Raw genomic sequence first — 7,151 nt, forward strand, 5'->3', positions numbered from 1 at the left:
ACTCTTTGACATAAATCACAGCAAGATCTTTTTTGACCCACCTCCTAGAGTAATGGAAATAAAAACAAAAATAAACAAATGGGACCTTATGCAACTTAAAAGCTTTTGCAAAGCCAAGGAAACTACAAACAAGATGAAAAGACAACCCTCAGAATGGGAGAAAATATTTGCAAATGGATTAACTGACAAAAGATTAATCTCCAAAATATATAAACAGCTCATACAGCTCAATATTAAAAAAACAAACAACCCAATCCAAAAATGGGCAGAACACCTAAATACACATTTCTCCAAAGAAGACATACAGATGGCCAAGAAGCATATGAACAGCTGCTCAACATCACTAATTATTACAGAAATGCAAATCACAACTACAATGAGGTATCACCTCACACCAGTTAGAATGGGCATCATGAGAAAATCTATAAACAACAAATGCTAAAGAGGGTGTGGAGAACAGGGAAGCCTCTTGCACTGTTGGCGGGAATATAAATTGATACAGCCACTATGGAGAATAGTATGGAGGTTCCTTAAAAAACTAAAATTAGAATTACCATATGACCCAGCAATCCCACTACCCAGAGAAAACCATAATTCAAAAAGACGCATGCACCCCAATGTTCATTGCAGCACTATTTACAAAAACCAGGTTATGGAAGCAACCTAAATGCCCATTGACAGACGAATGGATAAAGATGTGGTACATAATACAATGGAATATTACTCAGCCATAAAAAGGAATGAAATTAGGTCATTTGTAGAGGCGTGGATGGATCCAGAGACTGTCATACAGAGTGAAGTAAGTCAGAAGGAGAAAAACAAATATCGTATATTAACATATATATGTGGAACCTAGAAAAATGGTACAGATGAACTGGTTTGCAGGGCAGAAACAGAGACACAGATGTAGAGAACAAACGTAAGGACACCAACGGGGGAAAGCGGTGGGGGGTGATAGTGGTGGTGTGATGAATTGGGCGACTGGGATTGACATGTATACACTGATGTGTATAAAACGGATGACTAATTATACATGCTGTAAAAAAATGTAAATAAAATAAAATTCAAAAAACAAAAACCACCCCACAAAAATAATTAAGCATTTAACTCGATCCAGAAAGAGAAATATAAGAGAAGCAGGAGGAAGGATGCATAAAGTTTAAAGCAAATTTAATTCATTAAAAAAGTGGAGAAATGATGGTAAGTCCAAAATCCATTCTTTCAACAGGGCTAATTACATTGGCAAGCTCCCCTCAAGTATAATCAAAGCCAGAAAGGAGAGAAAGAGAACTAACTCCCAAAATAAAAAATCCAATATAAAATATCAATAATGAGAAGTGGATTTAAGCAAAAATACAAAAGAAATTGTGAAAACTTTTAAGAAAATATAATTTACACCTCTATGTTGATAAATGTAAAAATCATGATTAAATGAAAATTTTAAAATGAAAACACAAATGGCCAAGTTTGTGTAAAAGAAGTTGACAGTCTACACAGAACAAAAAGCATGGAAAGGGTAAAAGACCTACTGTTAAAGTACTGGATCCAGAGAAATTTATTAGCAAGTCTTTTCATGTGTGTTCATCTTTAAGGAACATATAATTTCTATGCTATGAAACTTATTAAAAGGGAGGAAAATAAAAGCTTTACAGTTTATTTTACAAAACTAGTATAGGGCTTCCCTGGTGGCGCAGTGGTTGAGAGTCTGCCTACCGATGCAGGGGACACGGGTTCGTGCCCGGGTCTGGGAAGATCCCACATGCCATGGAGCATCTGGGCCCGTGAGCCATGGTCACTTAGCCTGCGCATCCGGAGCCTGTGCTCCTCAACGGGAGAGGCCACAACAGTGAGAGGCCTGCATACTGAAAAAAAACACCTCAAAAAACAAAAAAAACTAGTATAATCTTGGTACCAAAACTTGACATATTAGAGCCTTAAAGAGGGACAACTATAGACTAAATGTATAACTATGAATATAATATGTATGAAATATTAGCAAATCAAAACTAGAGTTATAAAATATACTATGTCCAAGTGAGTTTATTCTAGAAGTATAAGAATGATATAATTTCAGGAAATTTATTAATATAATTAACCATATTACTAGAACAAGGAAAATATTAAGGTCAAAATATCAAAAATACTGCTGTCGAAACATTTGGTAAAATCCAAAATCTATTCCAGATTTTTTAAAAACCCTCTTAAGTAGAAAAAACTTAAGAATCCTGAAATTAATATCTTGAAATAAATATCTCCCAAATAAGAAGTATTTCTCTTCAAGTCAAAAAACAAGACAAAGATACCACTGTAACCACTATTATTAGGCATTTTTTTGGAATTTAAAGAATAGTAATAAGAAAAATGAAATGAGACGTATAAATATTGAAAAAGAGAAAAAGAATTTTTTTGCAGAAGACATTTGCCTATCTGAAAAAAGCTAAGAAAATCAAATACACTATAGAGTAAAATAAGGTACACATGATTCAAAATGTAAAAAATAGTTGGAAAAAAATGTGTACACACACACACACGCACACACACACACACACACACACAGTCCTGATATATGTAATATCCTGACACAAAGAGGGAAAACTGATTTTTAAAAACTTGTACGTAGCAGAGAATACAATAAATAAAGCTGACAGGCACATGATAAACTGAGAAAAATATCTGAAACCCATCCTAAATATTAATTCCTTTGATAGCTAAAGAACTCTTAGAAATTGTTGGATACTTTCATTCATTCAACAAATATTTATTGAGTGCTTATTCTTTGACAGGCACTGTTGTAGGTGCTTGGGACATAAATGAACAAAAACTCATAAGTCTCTGCCATCAAAGATCTTACCTCTTCATGCAATTTATTTAAAAAAATGCAAATACTAATAAAAAAATGAACAAAACCTTTACCTCCATTAGCATTTAAAGAAATGTGAATACAAAACTTTTATCTTTATTTTTCACTATTTAAGTCAGTAGAGATTTAAAAAATTATTACACTCAATGTTGTCAAGGGTATGGGAAACACATACTCTCACACACTTCTGGAAGGAGAATAAATTGGTAGAAACGTTCTGGAAGGCTATTTGGCAATCTTAAGAAGGTTGACTAGCAATTCCTCTTTTAGGAATTTAGACCAAGTAAATAAACAGATAATTGCAAAAACAATTTAACCACAAGGATATTTATTGTAGAGCTATTTGTAAGAGCAAAAAAGTTGGAAACAATCTAAATTTAGCATATACACACAACATAAGAAATTATATTGTGCTCATTTCGGCAGCACATATAATAAAATATTGGAATGATACAGAGAAGATTAGCATGGCCCCTTGCACAAGACAAGGATGACATGCAAATTTGTGAAGCGTTCCATATTTTTCAAAAAATGGGCAGAAGACCTAAATAGATATTTCTCCAAAGAAGACATACAGATGGCCAATAGGCACATGAAAAGATGCTCATCGTTGCTAATTATTAGGGAAATGCAAATCAAAACTACAATGAGGTATCAATTCACACTGGTCAGAATGGCCATCATTAAAACATTTACAAATAAAAAATGCCGGAGGGGGTGTAGAGAAAAGGGAACCCTCTTGCACTGTTGGTGGGAATGTAAATTGGTACAGCCACTATGGAAAACAGTATGATTTCCTCAAAAAACTAAAGATTGAGTAGCCATATGATTCAGCAATCCCTCTCCTGGGCACATATCCAGACAAAACTCTAATTCAAAAAGACACATTTGGGCTTCCCTGGTGGCACAGTGGCTTAGAGTCCGCCTGCTGATGCAGCGGACACAGGTTTGTGCCCCGGTCCAGGAAGATCCCACATGCCGCAGAGCGGCTGGGCCCGTGAGCCATGGCTGTTGAGCCTGTGCGTCTGGAGCTTGTGCTCCGCAACGGGAGAGGCCACAACAGTGAGAGGCCCACATACCACAAAAAAAAAAAAGACACATGCACCCTATGTTCATAGCAGCACTATTTACAACAACCAAGACATGGAAACAACCTAAATGTCCATCAACAGATGAATGGATAAAGAAGACGTGGTATATAAATACAATGGAGTATTACACAGCCATATAAAAGGATGAAATAATGCCATTTGCAGCAACATGGATGGACCTAGAGATTATCATACTAAGAGAAGTAAATCAGAAAGACAAATACCATATGACATCACTTGTATGTGGAATCTAAAACATAACACAAATGAAACATATCTATGAAACAGAAACAGACTCACAGATACAGATAACCGACTTCTGGTTGCCAAGGCAGGGTGGGGATGGGGAAGGGAAGGATTGGGAGTTTGGGATTAGCAGATACAAACTCATGTATAGAATGGATAAACCACAAGGTTCTACTGTATAGCACAGGGAACTATATTCAGTACCCTGTGATAAACCATAATGGAAAAGAATATGGAAAAGAATATATATATGTATTACTGAATCACTTTGCTGTACAGCAGAAATTAACACAACATTGTAAATCAACCGTATTTCAATAAAATAAAAAAGAAATTATATTGTAGAAGAATATGTAGTAATACAGAAATACTGTTAAATGAAAACGCAGGTTGTGTTATATACTGAATGATTCAATTTTAAATGAAAAGTATATATATGTATGCGTACATATATATATATACACACATAACACTTTAAAAAGATGGAATGATAGACATTAAAATATTAATTAAGGTTTTGTCTTAGTGGTACAATTTTAAATGCTTTCAATTTTCTTTCTTGTGATTTAGGTAGTATGGATTTCTTAATTTTAAAAGGAGTACTGTATCTCTTTAAACGTATAGATTAAAGAAATCCATATACCTTAGAGAGTTTATATGTTGTTGGATCCTACTTAATTATTACAAATACATCCCCCACATTTTAAACTAATCCCCCTAACACTGCGTTAATTCTCTCAGGCCTGAGCGCTGCCAGGAAAAATAGGATGTGACAGGTCTAGGATTAGGGTGAACCAGGTGAAGTGAGTTGTTGAAGTGCAGAGTTGAATTCCGTCTTTATTTTTGTTAATTGTGGATGTTTTGCATTAATTCTGGTTTTAAAAAATATTACATTAAAGTATTACTCTTCTTGAGTACTGAGAGTTTTGGCAACACCCCCGCCCCGCCCCCCAATTATGCACCCGAGGTGAGTGCCTCTTTCACCTCACCATATTCCCAGCCCTGCTCCCTGACAGCCCTCTGCACTCTCCACGTGCCACAAACAGCATCTTTACATGTGCTGCTCTGCCTCTTGCCTAGCAGCTGCAGTGCCCTCCTGGAAACCTCGAAGCAAACACTGTTGCTCTGGGTGGAGTGAGGAATGGCAGCAATCCCAGCCATTCATGGAGCACTTCCTTTGGCCTGGCCTCTGTGCAAAGCACTTTACTAGAATTATCTGAATCCTCACATAGCCTGATAGGTTGGGTAGCGGAAAATCCTATGCGTCCCCCAATACCATTCTTTCCTCTCAGTAACAGACTTTCCTAATTGCATCCGGGCACGTGCCCATCCAGAATACAGATCACATTTCCCAGGCTCTCTTGCAGCCAGAAGTGGCCATGTGATTAAGTTTGGGACAAAAGAAAGTAAGAGGGCTGTGCAATTTTGTGGGACATGTCTATAAAGGGGAAGGCCATTCCCTTCTTCTCACTTTGCCTGCTTCCTCTATGGAATATGTGTGTGAGGACTGGAGCTACAGCATCCATTTTGACCCAGATATTAAAGCCACCATTAAAGATGGTAGAATGACTATGTGGTCATGTGGGATCTCCATACCAGGCCTGGACTGCTGGGTTACATGAAAGAGAAACAGACTTCTATCTCATTAAAACTATTGTTATCTTAGGTTTCACGGTACTGGCAGATCAACCTAATCCTAATTCATTCTGACAGATATTCTGATGAAGTTCCCTTTGTAGATGAGGAAACAATTCAGAGAAGTTGAGCACCTTTTCCAAGTCTGCACAGCTATTTAGTGACAGATCAAAATCTGAAACCAAGATGTCTGACTCCCATGCCCTAGCTCTTAATCCTATGCTATTAAAGTTCCCTGTTCTAGGAAGATTTCCAAACCTGAGCAAAGGGCTTGGAATCCTAGATTTTAGATGCTCATTCTTATGCTTTTCTCCAGATAAATCCTAAACCCTTCTGAGGCTTTAGCAGTTAAAAATGGCTCAGCAGGAGAACAAGAATTCCTTGTAAATGTCTTTCAGTTACTGCCCATACCTTGCTCTGTCCTCAGACCACTGAGTGACAACATCACTGTTTATTTGCATGGGTCCTTAAGGATCAGCCATTGTTGTTTCTCAGGACAAACGTTACTCTGCTCTTCCTACAATGAGTGGTGGGGCTAGGGATGGGGAAGGGCTGCATCTCGGCAGACACTTCAGAAATCCCACCACCTTAAGACAGTCTAGTGGAAACCCAGTCCCAACCTTGGAACAATGTGTAGCCCTGTGGCATTTTGACATTGGGTGTCTCTGCACTGTCGAAGTAACACAGCATGTTGCCATGCGTTTATCCCCTTGGGTCAGGTCAATGCTAAAGTAAGTTCATCGCTTCTGCTTCTTCAATAACTGATGTCTGATGCATCAGTTGAATGCATTTCAGGCTTATAAGCGGTTCCCTGGATCTGCAGGCAAAAAGCTTTCACCATCTCTCCCCTCCCCCCACTAGTGACCAGTATCTCAGCATTAATGCATCTGATGGCACTGAGCCTCTGTGGCCTGAGCAAGGACAGTCGCCAAGCAGGGGTTGAAATCACATTTTTATATACATTATTACTTTCCCACAGCTTGGTTTCTTGCAGGCTTCTGATCTATTAGGTCACACCATTTAGTCTGGACTGAATCCTTGAATTACTTTATTTTTTCTTCCAAGACTCTTGTACTCATTAATCAAAATATTCATCCGTAGTGTTAATATAGCAGGTCTAAAAGTGTAACATTGCTTAGTGTGGAAGACAATATACATTCTCAACTGTAGATTTTGTGATTCTTTTGTGAATAATAATCATTGTTATTTTAGGAAAACCCTGAGTTTATCCAATTCTTGTTAGAATTTCCCTACCATAAAATGGAAGTGTGAAATCCAAACCTTCTTGTGAAGTAAACTCATACTATCATTTACACATG

The 7,151-nt window shown here is 37.3% G+C and overlaps 1 pseudogene; it reads left to right on the plus strand.

The window, feature by feature from the left end:
* The first annotated feature begins 3,270 nt into the window (after nucleotides 1–3,270).
* Nucleotides 3,271–3,385, plus strand: LOC113618637 (uncharacterized; annotated as a pseudogene).
* The last annotated feature ends 3,766 nt before the right edge of the window (nucleotides 3,386–7,151 follow it).

The sequence above is a fragment of the Aethalodelphis obliquidens genome, unplaced genomic scaffold (assembly GCF_003676395.1).
Source record: "Aethalodelphis obliquidens isolate GAN/ISIS:26980383/991018 unplaced genomic scaffold, ASM367639v1 scaffold5, whole genome shotgun sequence".
NCBI lineage: Eukaryota > Metazoa > Chordata > Mammalia > Artiodactyla > Delphinidae > Aethalodelphis > Aethalodelphis obliquidens.